General features: G+C 45.3%; 1 long non-coding RNA gene across 5 annotated transcripts in view; it reads left to right on the top strand.

Annotated features, from left to right (window-relative positions):
• Positions 1-21,902, top strand: part of LOC309856564 — a 131,941-nt gene that overhangs the window by 94,848 nt on the left and 15,191 nt on the right. For 3 of the 5 annotated variants that reach the window (XR_014307277.1, XR_014307278.1, XR_014307281.1), the window contains 2 exons: positions 16,077-16,825; positions 17,544-17,671. This is a non-coding gene — a long non-coding RNA (uncharacterized lncRNA). Of the gene's footprint in view, positions 1-1,996; positions 2,107-14,417; positions 14,627-16,076; positions 16,826-17,543; positions 17,672-21,902 lie in introns of those variants that run through there. The other 2 variants (XR_014307279.1, XR_014307280.1) reach the window with 2 other exon arrangements.

Genomic DNA, 21,902 nt, shown 5'->3' with positions numbered 1-21,902 from the left:
ACATTTACTGTCTCCTGCTTTGTGAACCCTAGTTTGCCATGTTAGTATAGCCCACCTGCCACCACCAGACACAGACACACACACACAATGGGGGCCTTCTTGAGGGCAGGGACGGAATGTTGCACACTTAGTTTTAGCCTTCCCCAGCACCAACTCCATTATTGCTGCTAAATGAATATTGCTGAGTTACTTGGCCAAACTGCCGGATAAAGCAGGCAAGGGGCATGCTCTGCCTTGGGGAAGACGGGTTCTTCTCTGACCCATAGAACACCAGGGTGTAAAGAGCAGCTCCCCTCCCTGGGTGAAGCCAGGGGGAATGTTGCCAATAAACATGACTCTCTTATAGATAAGCGTGTGGATGGTGCCTGTTAATACTCCCTGATTGTCTGAGACATCTCACTGTCCGAGTGAGCTCGGAGAAGGATGTGGAATGGAAGCCTATACCTACCATGGCTCCCATGGCTTCTGCTGGCCTCCAGCCACCTGCTTATCTGCCACCCTGCCCTCATTCCCAGACTTGTTCATTTCTGCGAGCAAGGACTGCCAGGCACACAAGTGGCCCCCCCAAAGCAGAGGGCAGGGTCCCCCAGTGCTCCTTCTGCACATGTGTGGATCTGTCCTGTTGCAAAAGCCAAACAAGAGTTTCTCCCCCCACCCCACATCTGATTTATGGAACAGGAAAAAAATGTGTAAATAAGAACCACAGAGATAGCTGCTATCCCTTTTGCGGCTGTATTGGAGAGATTTCAGGGCCTGAGTTTTGTGACCTTGGGCTACCCCTGTTGAAGCCAGTTGCACCCAATTACAGGGTGGAACCTTAGAATGTTGGAAGGCTGAACTCTGTTTAAATGTCGGTCTAAAGAAAGTCCTTCTTGGGATTTTCGGAAGAGAAATACTACTGGGTGAGTAATAGTCTTGAGCATCCTATTACATAAGATGTTTGGATTTGGTCCTAAAACTGGAACAAATCAAAAGGCCATTTCGTTGTTTCTTATGGTTAGATGTGAATTAAAATCATGGATTTTCTGATTCACTCAAGGCCAGAATATCCTTCATTTTGAGCCTTGATGTTTTCCCATTTATCTTGGTTTCTTGGGTTGTTTCTCACACTAAAAAGGACAATGTACTTGGGCAGTGCAAAAAACAAACAAACAAAAAGGTTTCAAGGCGTTTCATCATGAAACTTACAATTCCCTTTTCATCCTTGCTCCGTTCCAGATGACAGGCCAGGTGCCCTTCACAATACAGGTGGAACAGGTGGCTTCTGCTACCCCTTCTAAAATAGCACCAGCGGTCACCATGGTAGAGCATGGGGTCATGTACTAAAGAGAAGAATGAGGGAACAGCTAAAGGTCAAGACAGGTGATGTGTTCATCGTTCATCTCAATTACCCTAATCACTGAAGCCTCTAATGTTGGATTGGTGGGTTCCAGAGCACTGGATTGTTGGATTCCAAGGATCAAACTTGCTTTCCTATTCTCTCAGTCACTACCAGATTCTGAGATACATGTTCTGTTTGTTTACTTTAGGCTAAACCCAGCTGTTTGATTTAGCATGAAATCACTTGGGCAGCAACTGTCCGTCTTCCTGTAACCGTGGGAACCAGTTTTGCAGCCGGAATGGTCTTAATGCCAAAGATCCTGTCCTGTTGTCTTCCTAAATATGTTCATACTTGTTGGGTCATGTGTCCCATATTTGGATTGATGGCATAAGACTGCAAGAAAGCAACATTTTTTGGTCAACTCTAGTGTAGAACACTGATTCCCAAGGTCTTTTTTCTTTAAGATTTTATTTATTTACTTGAGAGAGAGAGAGAGAGCACGAAAGGGAGGGCTGGGCAGAAGGGTAGAGGCTTCCCACTGAGCAGGGAGCCTGAGGTGGGGCTCAATCCCCAAACCCTGGGATCATGACCTGAGCTGAAGGCAGATGCTTAACAGACTGAGCCACCCAGGTGCCCCTAATTCTCAAATTCTAATGCGCCTCTAAGCTCCCCAGGGCTCTTGTTAAAATGAAGATTCTGGTTCAGTATGTCTGCGAGGGACTTGAGACTCTGCATTTCTAACCAGCGCCTAGGGGATGCCACACATAGAACCAGTCTCCTATAAGGTAACTGCATGTTTAAAACCAAAGATTCCAAATACATATTTCATATTCAGCAGAACAAAACCATCTGTAGGCATTTGGGTTCTGATTTAGTCCCATGCCCCTTCTCCTCAACTCTTAGTTCACCTGCTTCTGACCCTAGAGGACTAGGGCTAATTGGCTTTTAATTTCAAGAGACAGGAAACTTTGGGATCTGCCTATTATTAATGCTTGATGAATATTATTTGCTCTTATTGGAACTGATTATGAACGTTCTTTGAATATTGGGTTCTAAGTAAGCCTTGCAAACATAGTGGCACCTAACTAATTTTAGTACTGGCTCATCTCCCTTCTGTTTGGCCCCCAATGCCTCTCATCAGACCACACTCTTTACTTGGCTTCAGATATAGCTGGTATCTCTTTACGCCACAGCTTCACTCTGTAATCCACCTGCTCCCTGAATTCTGACTGGCTTTACCTAGTAAAGGTGGACTGGGTGGACTCCCATCTTATCAAGACCAAAAGGGACTTTGGAGGCCAGGGCCTGCACAGACCCCTGGAGATCATTCCTGAGCTTCTTTTGAATCTCCTGATTCAAAAGTGAGTGGGAGTGATCCTGCTTCATAAAGCAGCCCGTTCCGTAGCTGGGGTATTCTGGGACAGGGTTCTTATGTATCTTCAGCTGCACATCACCCCTCTGTAATTCTACTGTGGCAGAATTCTAAAGCTAATTCCTCATCTATAGTATGGCTCATCAACCAGATTAAACCTACTCTGATTGACTCCTTGTGTCTTATCTCCATGCACAAATGTCCCATTTCTTCAAATATTTCTTATATATTGAAGTTCCCAAATCCCTTACCTTCCCAGTCACCAGGCTCTGACTTGCTCTATTTAGCAGTATCCTCCTTTCCCGAGCCTTCTCTGATATGGCCTGCCTAAGCCCGGTTCTGAATGTCTGTATTGGCAGCCATGTTTTACTTGTGACTCACACTGAACCAAAAATTTCCCAGGGGATTTTCAAAGGAAGCAGTTTCCAAACTGGGGCCGTTGACAATTTGAATCCAATGCAGATGGTTACACTTATCTTTCTCGAATTTCATCTTGTTTCTTTCACCCATTCCGTCCATCCAGTTGAGATCTCGAGTCCTGAGTCTCTCATCTACTACGTTGTGGCCCCTTTCCAGCTTTGGTCACCACAAATTTGCTAGATACTGCTCTTCTATCTTCATTGTTGGAAATAATACTTGAAATAGATGTAACCAAATGTTGATCCCTGTGGCCTTTTGCTAAATCCATTTTCCCATTCATTTATTCATCCACTCGCTCATCCTTCCAATAAACTCTGGTGAAGGGCTACTGTGTTCTGGACACTGGGCTTGCTGCTAGAGATACTGAAGCAAATAAGGCATGATTTCTGTTCCTGAAGAGCTCAGTGTCCAGCAGGATGACAGTCTGCTTCCAAACCCTCATCCGTGATTGCCTATTCATTATGAGGATACTCACATCCTGTTAGATCATTATGACTCTATCACCTGCCAGGCCAGTCAGACTCCCACTCCCCTACCATTTACTTTCCTTATAAAGTGAGGACCAAGATCCTGGGATTTGGAAGAGGAGGACACCGAGACTGAGAATAGCAAAATGCAGTAGGCTTTACAGAGAGGAGTGAAAAGGGAGCAGGAGAAGGAGGGAGAGGGAGGGAGGGAGGGAGGGAGAGAGACCGAGGGAGAGAAGTGGAAAGGGGAAGGAGTGCCCAGAGGAGGCTGAGAGGGAAGGAAACCCTTTGACCTCTTGGCTGGTTGGGTAGTCCAGTGTGGCTGGCTGGATATGACTGAATGTATGTGTGAGGTGAATAAGCATCAATCAGGACATGCCTGTGTAACCAGTATACAGATAAGCATAGCTTCTGCCGTGAACAAAGCAGCGCTCGGTTGTTTGACTTGATTCGGGGAGGGTAATCTTCTCCAAAACCTGTGTGCAAACTAAGCAGGTCTTATTTCTATTTATTGTTAGGTAATAGATAGTTACGGTCACTTCAGTTCACAATTGAGCAATGCAGATGTCCCATCTAAGACGACAAAGTCAGAACTCCAAGCTTGGCTTGGCACTCAGTTTTTCCCTGCCTGCCTCAGGCCCCCTTTAGGCAGAAAGGCTGCGACGGGGAGATTGGGTGGGGAATGGAACTTCTCCTCTGTCCCTGCTCACCACCACCATTTGTTGGGGGCCATTTTGCCCCAGCCACCATTGGTTGGCCCTGGGAGAAAAATATATGATTTGAAAGTGTCCTCACATGTAGGCCTCTCCTCCCCACTCTAATGCTTTTCATAGTCTTAAAATGGGAGATGGGGCTCAAGAGTCAAGAGCTGCCATTTAAGAACACGGTTTGGTGTTAAGGTCCTGAGTTGGGATTCACACACCTAGGTATAGACCCAAGGGAAATCTTAACCTGTCTAGTGGAAGACACATATAGACATGTTCACAGCAGCTTTGTTTCCAGACTAAGGCTGTCAGATAAAACAGAGGATGGCCAGTTAAATTTGAATTTCAGACAAGCAGTGAATACTTTTTTGGTAATAAAGATGTCTCAAATGTTCCATGGACCTACTTATCCTTAAAAAAATGGTCTTAAAATCAAATTTAACTGGGTGCCCTGTATTTTTTACTTGCTAAATCCGGCAACGCCACCCCAAGCCAAATGCCCACCAAAAGGTGAGCAGAGGAATAAATTGTGGCATAGGCACACTGTGGAAAATTACACAGGAGACTGAGTGACAGTGACATAGGAAAATAGGGATACATCTTAGCCATGCAAAATCTGGCAGGATGGGGAATGCTCCAAAAGATTATGTGCAGAATGTTCTTTTTTGTTGACGTTAGAAACAACCAAAATAAGGGGTTTTAATTTTAAAAGAATGTACATAGCTGCAGTAAAATATATAAAGTAAATATATAACATATATAATATATATAAAATATATAAAGCAAAATATAAAAAGGAAAGAATTAGGATGATGAATATATGATTTGAAAGTATGATAAACCTTGTCAAACAGGGAGTCAAGGTCATAGGTTAATGAGGGGTGGGGGATGTTGTGTAGGCTATGGTCACAGTCTTGCCTGGCTTTGCTTTTGGGTAATAGCTTTGCTAGTGCTTATGGAGTATGCATGAGCCAATGATGAGAGTAAGTCATTCACCAGTAATTATAAGTCATGCAGTGATTGCCCTTGATATCCAGAAATTAAATTAAATTAGAAAGATGAAAAAAAAAAAAAACCAGAGGTAGGGATAATCCCATCGTGAAAGCCTACTTCTAGTGCTTTCCCATGTAGGAGGGGGAAGAGTACTGGTGGAAAAGATGTCTCTGCGCCTGAAGAGGTGAGAGCCGAAATGGACCTCGAAGGATGACTAGAAGCTCACCAGATAGAGGAAGAAGGCGAAGCATTCCAGGAACAGTATGTTGGAGAGCCACACAGTACCACAGAGCCTGGTCTGCTTCCAGAACAGCAGCAAAGCCCAAGGTGGTCTCAACCAGAGGAGGGTGGCAGTGATGAGTTGAGAAGGTAGGGGTGGAAGTCGAGATGTGGAAGAGCTTACGTCCCTTGCCACGGAACGTGGCACTTACCCTTGAGCTTCAGGGCAAGAAATAGCAAAAGGGTTATTAGGGATGCTATCCTTGGGAGCCCCTAGAAAATCCTCGCCGTGAGATGGGGAGTCTCTTGACTTGACCTATGCAAACTATTGCTAATAAAGCTTTTGCAGATGATGGAGGGTAGCAAGGGCTGGCAAGGCAGAGGCTGAAAAGACAGAGCCTCCTGAGCGTTGTGGATGCTGAGCAAACCATGGTCAAGGGATGGGTTATACCTCGGGTTTAAAATCATAAAATACAGGATGAACGACAGCTCGGAGAATAGAGAGGGTTATCGATCTGGTGGAAGAGGGAGCAAGTAGCAGTAAAGTTTGGCTAATTCTCCAAAGGCGATCCTAAGAAAAATTTAAAAATCGTTAATGAAGAAATATAATAGAATCCCTTGGTGGTGCCTCTGGATTTCTTGTGTCTTGCCTGCACCAGCCACTCCTGCCCTGCCAAACTCACAGCATTTGTTCTTTGAATATGTTCTGTTCTAGTAACCAAGCGCACTGACTACCCCATGTCAGGTACTGGGCCAAGTGTTAGAAAGACCAAAATGAGTAAGTTATAGCTTATGCCCTTATCGAGGCTACAGCACGCAAACCATCTATGACTAGTTATACTAACATTTGGAAAGTACCAGAAGGGAGGATCAAACAAATCACTACAGGAATACAGAAGAGGGGACTGTTGGTGCTTGTCTGACATGGGGCTGTCAGAAAAAGCGTCACACTCAAGCTAGAGGCTGAAGGTCAAGCAGAAGTTGGACAAGCTCAGGAAGGGGTGGAGGTGGGCACGCACAGCAGAGAGAATGGCAAAAGTGCAGGGCCTGAAGGTGAAGCAGCCTGGAGTAGGCTGGCGCCAGGTTGGGAAAAGCCTTCTAGATCCTGTTGAGGAGCGTGAACTTTGTTCTTCGTGTCCTGGCTGTTCGGCAGGGCAGTGCCAGGAGCAGATCTGGGGCTTTGGAGCAAGCCTCCTGGCCACAGGCAGAAGATGGAATGGAGGGGGCCAAGGTTAAGGTCACAGGGACCAGCTGGGAGGCAGCTTCCAGAGTTCCTGTGAGTCCTGATGAGCCTGCGGAGGGGCTGCAGGGATGGACACCTGGTGATGCTGGGACCAGAAAAGGTCTTGGTTGGGAGGGAAGTCATTCCCCTCCCTGCCAGCCACATGGGTGGGATGGCGTGTGAGGGACGTCAGCCTACAGGGAGGCTGGAGCCCAGGCCAGGAGAGGCCATTGATTTGGGAAGGGCTACAGCGACAGGAAGGGTGTTCCCTCTGTACACCTGCCAAAAGAAACATGTGATTCAGTGGATGGCATTGTCTCATTACCCAGAAGGCTTTAAGTCTCCACTTATCCTGAATCCTATCTACTTCCGTAATTCCACAGGGCCTCTGAGCTGGGATGGCAGCCAAGGGGTGGCATTTCAGGGAAGTTGCTCTGTAGAAGGCACAGACCATGGGAAGGTTGATAAAGAGCAAGGAAAACATCTTCTTTCAGGACTGCAATTCTCCCCTCAGGATTGATGTGATCTTCTTTGTGCCAGAATTGTGTTACAGATATCAGTCATTGATAATATCAGGTGACCTCCTGTTTAGAAAGCACCCACTATAGGCTGAGAGCTGGGTCAGCTACACTATCTGATTTATTCTGCAGAATACCTCCCCATGGTAAACCTCACAAGCTCCATTTTAAAGGTGGGGAAGTAAGGCTGAGAGAGTTCGATATGCGCGCTCATCGGGAACCATCTAAAAATAGCTCCCCTCTCCAACATGGTGATGGCTGTGCTTACAATCTGACCTGTATCTTGTTTTCTTTGCTAATGAACACTGGCCACATTTTCTGATGAAAAAGCCTTCCCTGCCTCCCACACAACAAAGTACTTCTGCAAGCAGTCATTCCAAAAGCCATGTTTATTTAGTTGCAGGGTCTTTAAAAACGCAGCCACCATGGGAATCACGTTAGTGCAGGGCCTGGGCTGTGACAGCATTCGGCAATGCCTGGTATTCTGTTTGCTTCAGATGATACTTAACAGTCCAGCGGTTAGGAGATGGAAAATAATTAGTCCGTCTAGCCGGGAGATTGGGTGATAAAAGGAAACTGGGCTGCTGATTTAATTGTTTATTTAAGCTCAAGTTTAGCTATGTTTTTGGCATAATGTGTTGTTGGAAGAAGATAGGAATCTGTCCTCACGGGGAGACACCGCCAGCGTGGCCATCATCCCCACCTCTGCTCACTCACCACAGTCTTCTGTGCTTTCCTTTCCTGCCTGGATCTGGACTGTGAGGGTCTGGGGACTGGACAGAATGACAGAAGGGCAGACAACGGCCTGGAATCAGAGCCCATTGAGCTCTGATCTCGTGTTCTCTGTCTTGTGTGCCTCCGAGTGTGCGCTGCACCCACCGAGACACGCTTTGCCTCCTCTTCCTCATGGCTTGTGTATACATTCTTTTCCCCCTGGCTTATGAACTTCCTTTCTTCTCTTGTATCACTGTTTTCCTTAATTCCTCCTTCTCTGTGTTAGAACACATGTAATTTATATGTAACACATAATTTCAACACTCACTTTGCCCATACTTTGAGCATAGGCAAGCCCAACTTTCTAGGAATGTACTAGACCAGCAAATTACAGCCCACAGGACAAGTCCAGCTTGTGCCTGTTTTTGTAAATAAAGTTTATTGGACAAAGCCACGCTACAGCAGCAGAATAGTAATTGAAGTAAAGATCGTATGGCCTGCAAAGCCTAAAATATTTACTATCTGGCCCTTTACAGAAAAGTTTGCCAACCCCTGCACTAGACAAAGGTATTACAAGTTAAATTCCAATTTAGATCATTCTTGCCTCTAGAGAGTCCTGGGCATAACTTTTATGTCTGCAGAATATGGGAGACCTGGGCCATGTTTGCACTGAACTGTCAAGAGGATTCAGGAAGAATGTTGTGGTTCACTAACCAAAGTACAATTTCGTTTTTAAACTTTCATTTTTGATATGCTGAACATTAAGGAACCTCAGATTCAGTTTCCTCTCCCATTTTTTAAAAAAACTCTAATTTTTTAGAGCAGTTTTCAAAAATGTTTTATTTCTTATTTAAATTCAGTTGAGTTAACTTATAGTGTATTATGAATTTCAGGGGTAGAATTGAGTGATTCATCAATTGTATATAACACTCAGTGCTCATTCCTTCAAGTGTTCTCCTTAATATCCATCACCCAGTGACCCCATCCCCTCAACCCCCTCCCCTCCAGCAACCCTCAGTGTTTCCTGAGATTGAGTCTCTTATGGTTTGCCTCCCTCTCTGTTTTTGTCTTATTTTATGTTTCCTTCCCTTTCCCTTTATTCATCTGTTTTGTTTCTTAAATTCCACATAGGAGTGAAATCATACAGTATTTGTCTTTCTCTGACTGACTTATTTCACTTAGCATAATACCCTCTAGCTCCATCCACAGCACTGCAAATGGCAAGATTTCATTCTTTTTGTTGGCCAACCAGTATTCCATTGCATATATATACCACATCTTCTTTATCCATTTTTCTCTCAATGGACATCTGGGCTCTTGCCATATTTTGGTTATTGTGAACATTGCTGCTATAAACTTTGGGGTGCATTTGCCCCTTCAGATCACTATGTTTGTATCCTTTGGATAAATACCCAGTAGTGTGATTGCTGGATTGTAGGGTAGCTCTATTGTCAACTTATTGAGGAACCTCCATACGGTTTTCCAGAGTGGCTGTACCAGTTTGCATTCCCACCAATAGTGTAAGAGGGTTCCCCTTTCTCCAAATCCATGCCAACATCTGTTGTTTCCTAACTTGTTAATTTTAGCCATTCTGACTGGTGTGAGGTGATAGCCCACAGTGGTTTTGATTTGTATATCCCTGATACCGAGTGATGGTGAGTATATTTTCATGTTTCTATTGGCCATTTGGTTGTCTTCTTTGGAGAAATGTCTGTTCATATCTTCTGCCCATTTCTTGACTATTTTTGTTGTTGTTGTTGTTGTTTTGGGCATTGAGTTTGATAAGTTCTTTATAGATTTTGGATACTAGCTCTTTAAATGGTAAGTCATTTGCAATATCTTCTCCCATTCCGTAGATTGCCTTTTAGTTTTTTTGACTGTTTCCTTCACTGTACAGAAGTGTTTTATCATGATGAAGTCCTAATAGTTCATTTTTGCTCTTGTTTCTCTTCTTGCCTTTGGAGAAATGTCTAGCAAGAAGTCGCTGTGGCCGAGGTCAGAGAGGGTGCTGTCTGTGTTGTCCTCTAGGTTTTAGAGTCACAGTAAAATGGAGAAGAAGGTATGGAGATTTCCCAGATAACCCCTGCCCCCAATACATGCACAACTTCCCCGTTATCAGCATCCCCACTGGAGTGTACATTTTTAAAAGTTGATGAACCTATTACTGGTACATCATTATCATCCAGAGTCCATAAGTTATGTTAGGGTTGACCCTTACCATTGAACGTTCTGTGGGTTTAGACAAATGTAGTGATGTGTATCCACCATTATAATATCATACAGACTATTTTCACTGTCCTAAAAATCTTCTGGGCTTCACTTGTGCTTCCCTCCCCTATCTCCCCAGCTGCCCACAACCACTCATCTTTTTGCTATTTCTAGAGTTCTGCCTTTTCTAGAATGTCGTATAGTTGGAATCGTATGTAACCTTTTTAGATTGGGTTCTTTTACTTAGTAACATGCATTTGAGGTTCCTCTTTATCTTTTCATGGCTTGATAGCTCATTTCTTGTTAGTGCTAAATCATATTGCATTGTCTGGATTACCACAGTTGAATGACCCATTCACCTACTGAAGACATCTTGTTTGTTTCCAAGCTTGGGCAATCATGAATAAAGCTACTGTAAACATCTACATGCCAGTTTTTGTGTGGACATAAGTCCTTTCCCACTTTTAAGTCTTCAGTGTCTCTTCTTCCGTAGGTCAGAACCTTATAGCTGTGCCGGCGCCTCCTGCTGGCTGGCTTTTGCACCTTGGATGCTTCCTGGCTGTGGTCTGAACCACCTTGCTCTAGGCGAGACATACATATACTTCAGCAGAATTTGTCACCCCAAAATATGTCTCTTTGGCATAAAGATGATTTTAGGCTGATTATTTTTAAGGAACAGCAGACTTGGGAAAAACTCTGAAAACGGAGCACAAATTACCATTTTGTAAGAGAAAATTACATGTATAAGGGAGCTCTCCTTCTGTAAGGGTGTCTCCCTCTCTGTACCAGGATGACTCAGTCTCTAGAAACTCTGATCATTGGAGAAGGCAATGACCTAAATCTGCATAACACCTTTAGTCTTGATTACTGTGCTTTGCCTGGAAACCTCCCAGAACCAGCCTCTCCTCTCCCAATGTCTTCTCTGGCCTTTAGCTGGAGATGGTATTTAAGGGGGTGGCTTGGGCCAGTTTGGAGCTAGTCTATTTTCCTGGGTGTCTTTCATGTACATGGAAGGTATCATTAAACATCTGTTTGTTTTTTTCCTGTTAGTCTTTTATATGGGGGGGGGGTGCTGTCTGAGCCAAGAACCTAGAAGGGTAGAGGGAAAGTGACTTTTCCTCCCCCAGCAGACAGACATCACACAAGGAGCAAGTCTAGAGGGTGTAACTTCAGGACCATAGTCTCATTCAGTGTTGTACCCACTCTGCCCCATAATAAATAAAAGTTCTTTCTTTCATGAGGTACTCTGAACTCAGGTATTCCTTCTGGCATTTTCTTTTCCTTCCTTTCTTTGCACCTTGCATGTGCTGAGACAGGAACCTCTAGTTTTAGATTTATTGATGATCTCCTAAACTCATGGAATTTCAAAGAAGATCCATCCAGCCTCCCTTCTCTTGAACGGCCACATTTTTACGCCTCTTCTTTTCTTTGGTCATAAATGAGACTCTCTATACAATATAATTTTTTTCCATTTCCATTCTGCATTTCTACCTCTTTGTCTCCTCCCACCCCCTGCAGTACCTAAGAACGGAGTCTACAAAGAGCGTATTTTGTCGAAAGCTCTTCGTGGATCACAGTGCTCACCTTATTTGCTGAGAAAAATATTCATTAGGTTGTGTTAGAGTTTTCTGGAATCACCTGGAAGCTGAACTCCTAGAGAACATGTTTGGGTCTGGATTGTTAATTGAACGGTGTGCAGCCTAAAAATCTCCCTGCAGCCTTCTGGGTCTTCTCAGCCTGAGTGCTAGGGATGGAGCATGGGCTTCATCACCTGCTGCCCCCGCCTCAGCAGGTGACTGGCATCAGTCCAGCCACATGCTGGATCTGAATTTTACTACCAGGGAAGACAGATGATAATGTCTCACTCCTACAGACCTACGATAAGGTGGGAAATGAGGCAGTGTGTGTGCCCATGGAATGTGGAGTTCCTCTGAGGATTAAGGCTGAGACTCTGGACTCAGTCCAGCCAGTGGGGCCTCCCAATGCTGCAATAGCATCTGGGCTGTCCTGGCACCTCCTTGTGTGATGCAAGTTCGCCTGGTGGGATGTGCTGCCCTTGCTGGCTTGCCAGTGAGGGGGAAAATGGAATTGTTACGGTAACATGGATGCTCCCAACAGTTTCCTTCAGGCCAACAACTAGATGTCAGGGGTGAGGAAGCTGAGGCCTGAGGTCAAAGTCACAGTGGTGGGTTTACCATAGTCGCTAAACGGGAACTATGTTTCACAGAATTCTCGCCTTTACCCTCCATGGTCAGGGTTGGCCCGAAGAGAAACTTGTGTGAAGTTTCTGTGGTCCGACCATCCTAGCAGTACAGGCACGGTCCCAGCTCACACATGTCACCCATCCGCCTTCTCACATCATTGGTGTGGGTGGCAGCGGGCCCGCAGCCGCTGGCCACCCTCCCTGGGCTTCTCTGAGTGCCGGGGCCACTGGGTGTGCGTGCCGGAAGACCCCCCACCTGGCCTGTAGGTCACCTGCATCTATGAAGTTGGAGGCTGTGAAAAACTGGGAAGGCTCCCTTCTGTCCAGCTGGCCTCCAGTTTGTCCTTGCCTTCCTCCACTTCACGTCCATCTCTCCCTCCTGACTGCCTGTGCTGCTGTTTTCAGGGTCCACACTGCGGACCTACAGACTGCTCAACAGGTCCTCAGCTGTGGAACGTTCTGCCCTATCACAGGGCACTTACTCCACAGCTGCGGCCCTTCTGACCCACTTCTGGCCGAACTGCAACATCCAGTCACATAGCCTTGCTGCAGAACCCAGGTCCCTGGGCTTCCGGAACGAGCTCCTTGTTTCCAAGGTCACCCCACTTCGAGGCTCTGTGTGAGTGTTGCAATGCCTGTGTTGCTAAATGCTGAAAAGCAAACAGGGAGGTTCTGAGCAAGGAAATCCTCGGGGCATTGAGCCAAGAATTTGTCTTCAAAGTGCTTGGACTAGCCCTGAGCTGCAGCTTCCCAGTATAAGCTAGACCCTGCTTGCATCCCTCTCTGAGCCAGGCCAGAGTCTGTCAGCATGGTAGACCCTAAATCAATCCTGGGTGCTTGCGTCAGAGACTCAGACCAAATCAGATGAGTCTAGGACACATCTTCAGAGGCATCTCCATGCTTTCTGTGGGGAAGGTCAGCCAAACTTTTATGGAATCATTCAGTGTATGGTGACAGCTTTTGTAGGGACCTGGGGATGGGGAGCGGAGAGGGTCACTTCCAGATCAGCCTCCCTCTTCCTACACGTCTGTCTCCAGGATGCCTCCATCTGCGAGTTGAAGCATTGGGAGCTATGACGTCTGTCCAGGAAGTTGGGGGTGGGGCTTCCCCTTTAGTTAGTAACTAATCAGGACCCTATCAGGGACTAGGTGGTAGCTGATAGAGAATCAGGGAGTATAGGCCCCTAGAGGCGGCTCTAAAGAGGCCAGCGCAGCAGAACAGGCTGATGAGGTAACCTGGGCACTGGCTATGATGTTCGGTGACTCTCTACCGCGCTCGGAATCTGCAGCGACAGCCTTCGTGTTTCCATTTCAGCTCCAGTGGCTCCCACGGTGCCCTGGGCCTCTGCCAGGCCTGCTTCGAGCTCAGGTCATTGGCACTTACTTAGAAGGAGCCCTCTACTTGGGTCCTTCTTCCCTCAGAGTGTCTCCTAGAGGGGCTCACTCCTTCATCTTTGCTCAAAAGTCGCCTCCTCCATTCTCCACCCCTCTCCTGGATGTATTGTTTCTCTCTTTTTAAAGATTTTATTTATTTGTTTATTTATGCGGGGGGCAGGCAAAGGAAGAGGGAGACAGAGAATCTCAGGGAGACAGAGACTCTCAAGCAGAGTCCCCACTGAGAACGGATCCTGACGTGTCATTCAATCTCACGATCCGGAGACCATGACCTGAGCTGCAATCAAAAGTTGGATGCTTCACCAACTGGGCCACCCAGGAGCTCCTCTCCTGGATAGGTTCTTGCTCTGGCACATATCCCCTACTAACATGCTGTTTAATTTACTAATAAGAATGGAAGCTTCGGAACAGAGACCTGCTCTGTGTGGACATTGGCCTATCCCAAATGGTGGTTCATAGTGGGTGCTCCTTAGGGCATTCGTCTTGGCCAGTAACACCTCTGGAAAGAACTCCACGGGTATCTGTGGGAAGAGGGCCCCCTAGGCCTGTGCAGATCAGGGGAACAGGGCCTGCTTTCATTGAAAGGAGGCCACCTCTCCCTGCTTACCTCCGCCACCCACTGGCCTCTCTCAGTTCATTCCAGTGGCTTTGAATTCTGCAGCTCTGTTTCAACCTTCCCTGTGTCAGGATGGGGAAGCCGGCATGAAGAACGGGACTGATTTTGTTTGTTCATGGTTTATGTTCAAACTTTGACATCTTATTTCAGAGCGATGTGAGAAAGGCACTTGATAAGCTGCTGGCAGGCGTTTCTCCTAAGGGGTCTGCCAAAAACTGTGGGATTTCAGGGTCTGGTTTTCTTCCCCTTCTTCAGGTAAGCTTGTTTATAAGGAGGAAACATTTGTGCCGCTCAGCAGGTTTGAGAGACCCTGTGGGAATGGCTGTTTATTTGTCTTTTGATCACAAAGCCTGGGGTTTGGCTCCGAGGCCAAAGTTCTAGAGGCCTCTTTATCTCCTCCCCTGGAGACTTGAATCTCTCCTCTGACATTCCTTGGGCCCCTGGAGTGGCTGGGCACTGTGGGAGGGGCTCCTGTAGGTGGACCAAATCCCCTAGCTGCCTGCCCCCCGCCCCCGTGCCTGCCCCTGCCCTGGCATAGCTGTCCTTAGCCTGACCTTCCACCAAGAACTGTAGTTCCTTCAGAGCCAGGCCCCAGAGACTAACCTACCCCCCCACACACAAAGCCCTGTCAACATTGATTCAGGGGAGCGAGGCTTTTGTGTTTTATGCCACATCTTAGCCCTTGCCTTCTACCAAATCTGGGGAAGGTCGCAGCGCAATTCACTCCCTCCTCTAACACGGAACCCAGCGGACCTCAGGAGCTGTGGGTGGGGGGAGCTGTCTGTAAAGGTGGCCAGACCAGGCCCTGGCTGTGGGATACCCCCAGTCTGTGCTCGGGGTGCCCCCACTGCCTGGTGCAAGGCGAGCTACCCACGACGAGCCTTCAACCTCAGTGAGCAGAGAGACCGTTTTCCTTGAATCAGCATGCGACACCACGCAGCTTTCCCCACGGGGGCACATATTGAGAAAATGAAATTCAAATCACCCCTTTGGTACGCTTTTCATTCCCTTTCCTGATAACGCACAGAGAGAAGCCGATTCTCTAGGAGAGCAGGTAGGTGCTTAGAGGGCCTTTCTCCCGTCCCCAGGTGCTTGCAATGGGACCCACGGCCAGCAGCCTGGGCAGAGATCACAGTCCACTCCAGGACTTTGCTCCTTGCCTTGCGGCTTGCTTGCTTCCCCAAGGAGCGGGACAACCTTCTAGGGTCAGTCTCTGGCTGTACCCACCTTCGGTCCCCCCAACACCTCCCTTGGCACGAGACTTGAGCGAGCTCGAGATCACGCCCTGATTTTGAGCTTGCTTTCTCAAGTCATTCCACTTCACAGTAGATTGCCTTACATCTTTCTCTAAAAATAACTAACTAAATGAATGAATAAATAAATAAATAAATAAAAAGTCCTTAGCTTGGCGTTGTGGTTTTACTGATGCAGAAAAATGTAAAGATAAAGACGAACCCCCCCCCCAGAACAAACCTTTGTGCTCTCTGGCTCTCCTGGGAAAAGAGGTCAGGCAGGGCCTGTGTGCACGAGGCAAGAGCTGCTTTTGCAGAAATGGAAATGCTCCCCCATCTTTCCTTCCACATGAAGTCGCTTCATTATATTTTCAGGCGAGCGAGTCATGGGTTCCTGGTGCGCGGTTCTGTCTTTTTCAATTAATGCTTTTCACAGAAGTTCAGGTTTTAAACATCTCCCCCTCTCTTCCCAGGTCTGTTACATTTCCCAGAATGGTTCCCAGCGCTGGAGATAATTCCTTTTCGGAGAACCTACATTTCTCACCTGCTGATTGCAATTAGCCACTGCCAGCTGGGGCCTGGTGTGCAGCTGAAAAGCTAACAAGAAGTGGAGACCACGCGGAACCCAGACAGGGCAGAGGATGTGAATAAATAAGGAATAGTGCCCGTGTGTATGAGCCGCTCCCGTGAATCCAAGGTTTCCCAACCCTCTGGATGGCCCTCCCTCTTCCGGCTCTGTACTCCCCACCCCTCCCCCTCACTATTTTATTTTTAATATTTTTTTGGTCTCTGGCTTTGTAGCCTACACTTAACATCATGGTCACGAATTTACTACTAAGTACATTTTGTTAGGCAATAAACAGCCTTGGAAGAAAAATGAAATCGGACTAGGGCTTCTGTTCCAATCATGTTTGTGAGCTGTGGTGGAATCAGGCAGGCCCTGTGTGCAGGCCCTGGAGCTAACCTCGGATATGAGGACTGGCAGGACCTGGAGAGGCCTTGGGGACCACCAGATCTGAACCCCTTCGTTTTATGGGCGAGGACACGGAATCCCAGAAGGGGGGAGCATGACTGATCCAAAGACTTGGAGGAAGTTGCAGGGCTGGCTGAAATCTACCTCTCCTGACCGCCAGCCCAGTCTCTAACCACTGAACTGCCTTGCCTTTGTCCATTCTCTAGAGTTTGTGAGGAAAGCACCAAGGAGATCGCCAACGGTTGGAAGGTAAGCCTCTGTTGGGCGATGTGATCTCCAACCTAAGCAGGTATTTCCTTCTTTTCTTCATGGGCTGGGCCTGTCCCCAGGGCCAGGGTTATCACCCCCCAACCCCGCCCCGGTGTCCTCCAGGGTTGTACATACCCATGTCCCCATGGCTCTCAGCTGTTGACCTTGATCCCCTGCCTGGTCTCTAAGCAGAGAGTGCTGGGCCTTTGGGGTTGCTTTGTCTACATACCGCAGGCAGCGGTAGGGAACAGACAACCAGCCAGGGGGAAACGAGTAGCTCTCTCTTCTAGCTCCACAGTGGAGAGATGCTGGCCCAGTGAGGTCTGTGGCTCCTGATGCAACTGTATCTACCTGGTAGGAGCAGGCTGCGTCCCCCCTAGCCCTCCTCCCCACCCCACAACTCACACTTAGAGGCTCAGGCGTTCTCTGCCTAGCTCACTTTCCACTGGGAGACGTCGCCTTGTATGGTTTAGGGTCAGAGAGTAGATAAGCTCCCAGACAGCCATAAGTAACCAAACATGCCTGGACTGTGGACTCCAACCTGGCCATCTTCTATGATAGGCATGTTCCTCAGCCTGTCTCATCATCTGAAACTTGGACACTCCTAATGCCTGGCTCACTGGGCTAGCCGAGAGGATAAGGGAAGGTAATGTAGGTAAAAGAAGGTTCTGCATAATCATTCATTTTCCTTCACTCTAGTCCTGTCTCCATTTTACAGAGGAGGAAACCTGAAGTCAAGGATGGTAAAGCCACTGTCTCCAGCCACCAACTTCGTCTCCCTGTGAGGCACTCAGGGAAGAAGCCTAACACAAAGTCTTTTCTCCAAAGACAAGCAATTCTGTGCAGGTAAATGTTCAACAACTAGCTGGGGGTGGTGGGGAGGGGGAGAGAAAGGGGAGGGAGGAAGTTCTGACTTGCAGGGTTGTTGACTTTTATTTGGAGATAATCGTAGATTCACACACAGTTGTGAGAAATAATACAGCAAGATTCCCCTGTACCTTTTATCCGGTTTCCCCCAGTGATAACATCTCAGAACACTGCCGGGCAATCTCACAGCCAGGATATTGACATGATATCATCCGGCAGTCTTTGTGTTTTCCCAGTTTGACTTGCACTCATTTGCCCATGTGTGTACTTGGACCTGCGCAGTCGCCTCCCACATGCTGGCGTGTGGAGATAGCACACAGTCAAGACAGAGCAGTGCTGTTACCACAGGGCCCCCCGTTGTTATCTTTACTCCCTCCTGCTCTACCCTGTCCTTAGCCCCTGACAACCTCCACTCTGTCCTCTGTTCCAAAGATCTTGTCATTTCCAAATCTCCTATAAATGGAATCATATAGTATATAACTTTGGGGATTGGCTTTCTTTCCCCCACTCGGCATAATTCCATCAAATTTGATTCTAGTTTTTATATGTAGTAGTAGTTCATTCTGTTTTATTGCTGAGCAGGAGTCCACAGTATGGATGTATGAGTTTGTTCAACCAGTTACCTATTAAGGGACATCTAGGTCATCTGCACATTTTGGCTATGATGTATAAAGCGACTATAAATATTCATGCCCAGGTGTTTGTGTGAATGTCAGGTTTCCATTTCCTTAGAAATTCTGCCCTCTGCCCAGGGGTGTGATTGTTGGCTTGTATGGTAGTTGCCTGTTTACTTTGATAAGAAACTACCAAATTGTTTTCCAGAGTAACCGTACCATTTTACATTCTCACCAGCAGTCCTAGCCAGCATTTGACATTGTCACTCTTCTTTATTTCAGCGGTCCTGATAGGTGTGTCATCATATTTCATTGTGGTTTTTTTTCTTTGGCTTTCCCTAATGGCTAATGAAGCTGAATATCTCTTCGTGTGCTTATATGCCATCTGCGTATCCTCTGCAGTGAAATAGCTCTTCATGTCTTTGGCTCATTTTCTGATCGGACTGTTTGGTTTTGTTACTGTTGAGTTTTGCAAGTTCTTTATATATGCCACATACTTGTCCTTTGTATCAGATACGTGGTTTGCAGACATTTCTCTCCAGTACATAGCTTGTCTTTTCATCCTCTTAACAGGGTGTTTTGCAGAGCAAACATTTTTAATTTTGGTGAAGTCCTATTCACCAATTTTCTTTTACTGATTGCACATTTGGTGTCAAGTCTAAAATCTCTGCTTAGCTGGAGATCACAAGATTTTTCATCTTTTATTCCCCTAAATGTTTCATAGTTTTATGTTGTACATTTAAGCCCATGATCCAGTTTTAGTTAATTTTTCTGTAACTTATAAGGTCTGGGTTCAGTTTCTTTTTTTTTTTTTTTTCCCCTTACAGATATCTAATTGCTCTGGCAGTATTTGTTAAAAAGGCCATTTTTCTCCACTGAATTACTTTTGCACCTTTGTCAAACATTAATCAGACATATTTGTGGAGGGCTATCTCTGGTCTATTCTGTTTCATTAACCCATGTGTCTACTTATCCAACAATACCACTGCCTTGATTATTATAACTAACTAACAAACCTTAGTATTAGGTAGAATGATTCCTTCCTTCTTTTTCTAGATTATTTGGCTATTCAAGGGCTTTTGCTTTTCCATATACATTTTAGAATAAATTTGTCCATGTTCACAAACAACCTTGCTGGGATTTTAATAGGAATTACATTAAACATATATATATCAAATTGGAGGGAATTGACATTCTAATTGAGTCTTCTAATCCCTTTAATGGAATGTCTCTCCATGTGTTAGAGATCTTCTTTGACTTCTTTTACCAGTTTTTAAAAAATAATTTTTAGCATACAAATCTTGGATATGTTTTGTTAAGTATATACCAAAATATTTCACTTTCTCTGGCATGAAGGTAAATTCTATCATGTCTTTCAATTTTAGTTTCCACATGCTCATGAGTAGTCTATAAAATGCAGTTATCTTTGTGTGTCGGTGTTATGTTCCATAAGCTTGTGGAACTCCCTTTTTGGTTCCGGAATGTTGGGTGTTTTGTTTTGTTCTGTTTTTTAAATAGATTCCTTGGGATTTTTTACATAGACAGTCTGAAAATTGGCACAATTTTATTTCTCTGTTTCTTCTCTCTGTATCTTTTACTTCTTTTTGTTGCCTATGGCACTGGCTAGAACTTCCTGTACTCTGGTCAGTATGAGTAGTAAGAGTGACCATCCATCCTCATTTGGTGCCTGTTCTTAGGACAATGCATCCAGTTGCTCAATTAAGTAGGATGTTGGTGGGTTTCTTGTAAGTGCTCTTTATGAAGCTGTGGTAGTTCTGTCTGTTTCTAATTTGCTGTGAGTTTTTATCATGAAGCATGCTGCATTTTCAAATGTGTTTTTTTCTATTTTCATTGATATGATCAAATGATTCTTCTTGTTTAACTTGTTGATATGATGGATTACATTGAATGATTTTTGAATGTTGAACCACCTTTGCATTCTTGGAATAAATTCCCAATTCATCGTGACGTATAGACTTACCGTATAGGGCGCATGGGTGGCTCAGTCAGTTAAGTGTCTGACTCTTGATTTTTGGCTCAGGTCATCATCTCAGGGTTGTGAAACTGAGCCCTCCATTGGGTCCCACTCTAGGCATTAAAATTCTTTCCCTCCCTCTCTCTCTCTGTGCCTCTGCCCCAGTAAAAAATAATAAATAAAATAAAATCTTTAAAAAAAGAATTATTTGTATACATTGTTGGATTGTGTTGGGTAATATTTTGTTGAGGATTTTTGTTTTTAAATTCCTGAGAGATATTGGATCTGTGGTTTTCTTTTTTTGTACTGTTTTTTCCTGGTTTTGGTCAATATAATACATGCCTCATAGTAAGAGTTGGCAAGTGTTACTGCCTCTTCTATTTTCTGGAAGATATTGGGTAAAATTAATGTTAATCTTATTTAAATGTTTGGTAAAATTCTCCAGTAAATCCACTGGGGCCACGGAATCTCTTTTGGAGTTTAAATTACAAATTCTATTTCTTTAATGGTTATGGTATCTATTTTATCTCCACTGAAGTTTTTTAGTTCAGGGTTTTTGAGAAACTGGTCTATTTCTTCTAAGTGGTCAGACTACGAGAGTAAAGTTGTTTGTTGTATTCCTTTATTATCCTTTTAATGGCTACAGAATCTATAGCAATATCCCCTATTTTGTTCCCAGTATTAGTGATTTGTGTCCCCTCTCAATTTATATGCCCATTTCACTGGAACGCTATTGATTTTTTTTCCAAAGAACCAGCTTTTTGTTTCATTGATTTTTTTTTTCTGTTTTGCTGTTTTCAATTTCATTTATGTCTGCTCTTATTTTTATGATTTCCTTCCATCTGCCTGCTTTGGCTCTACTTTGCTCTTCTTTTTCTAGCCTTTTGGAATAGGAACTTGGATTATTGATTTGAGATCTTTCCTCTTTTTTAATGGAAAGACTGAGTGCTATACATTTCCCTCTCAGTAACGCTTTAGCTGAATCCTACCAACTGTGATAGGTTGTATTTTAATTTATCTCTATGTGTTTTTAAATCTTTTGGAGACTTCCTTTTGGGCCCATGGGTTGCTTAGTAGTATACTGTTTAATTTCCAGTTCTTTTATTTTTGTCTTTCTGTTACTGATATCTACTGTGATTCCCTATGTGTTCCCACAGAACATATTCTGTATTGAGGTTTGCTTCATGACCCTTTAACCATTCTATATATATATATATATATATATATATATATTTTTTTTTTTACAGAGAGAAATCACAAGTAGACGGAGAGGCAGGCAGAGAGAGAGAGAGAGGGAAGCAGGCTCCCTGCTGAGCAGAGAGCCCGATGCGGGACTCGATCCTAGGACCCTGAGATCATGACCTGAGCCGAAGGCAGCAGCTTAACCCACTGAGCCACCCAGGCGCCCTAACCATTCTTTAAATGTAGGTTTACTAGCAGCACATTCTCTCAGTTTTTCCTTGTCTAAGAAATGTCTTTATTTCCCCTTCATTTCTAATAGATAGTTTCACCAGGTACAGAATTCATGGTTGACAGTTGTTATACTTCTGCACTTGAAACATGGGGCCCCTTCTTTAGGCCACCATTGTTTCTGATGAGAAATCCGCTATCCTTGGAATTG

The sequence above is a fragment of the Mustela nivalis genome (assembly GCF_964662115.1).
Source record: "Mustela nivalis genome assembly, chromosome: X".
NCBI classification, from domain to species: domain Eukaryota; kingdom Metazoa; phylum Chordata; class Mammalia; order Carnivora; family Mustelidae; genus Mustela; species Mustela nivalis.
This window is presented reverse-complemented; position numbering and strand designations above follow the sequence as displayed.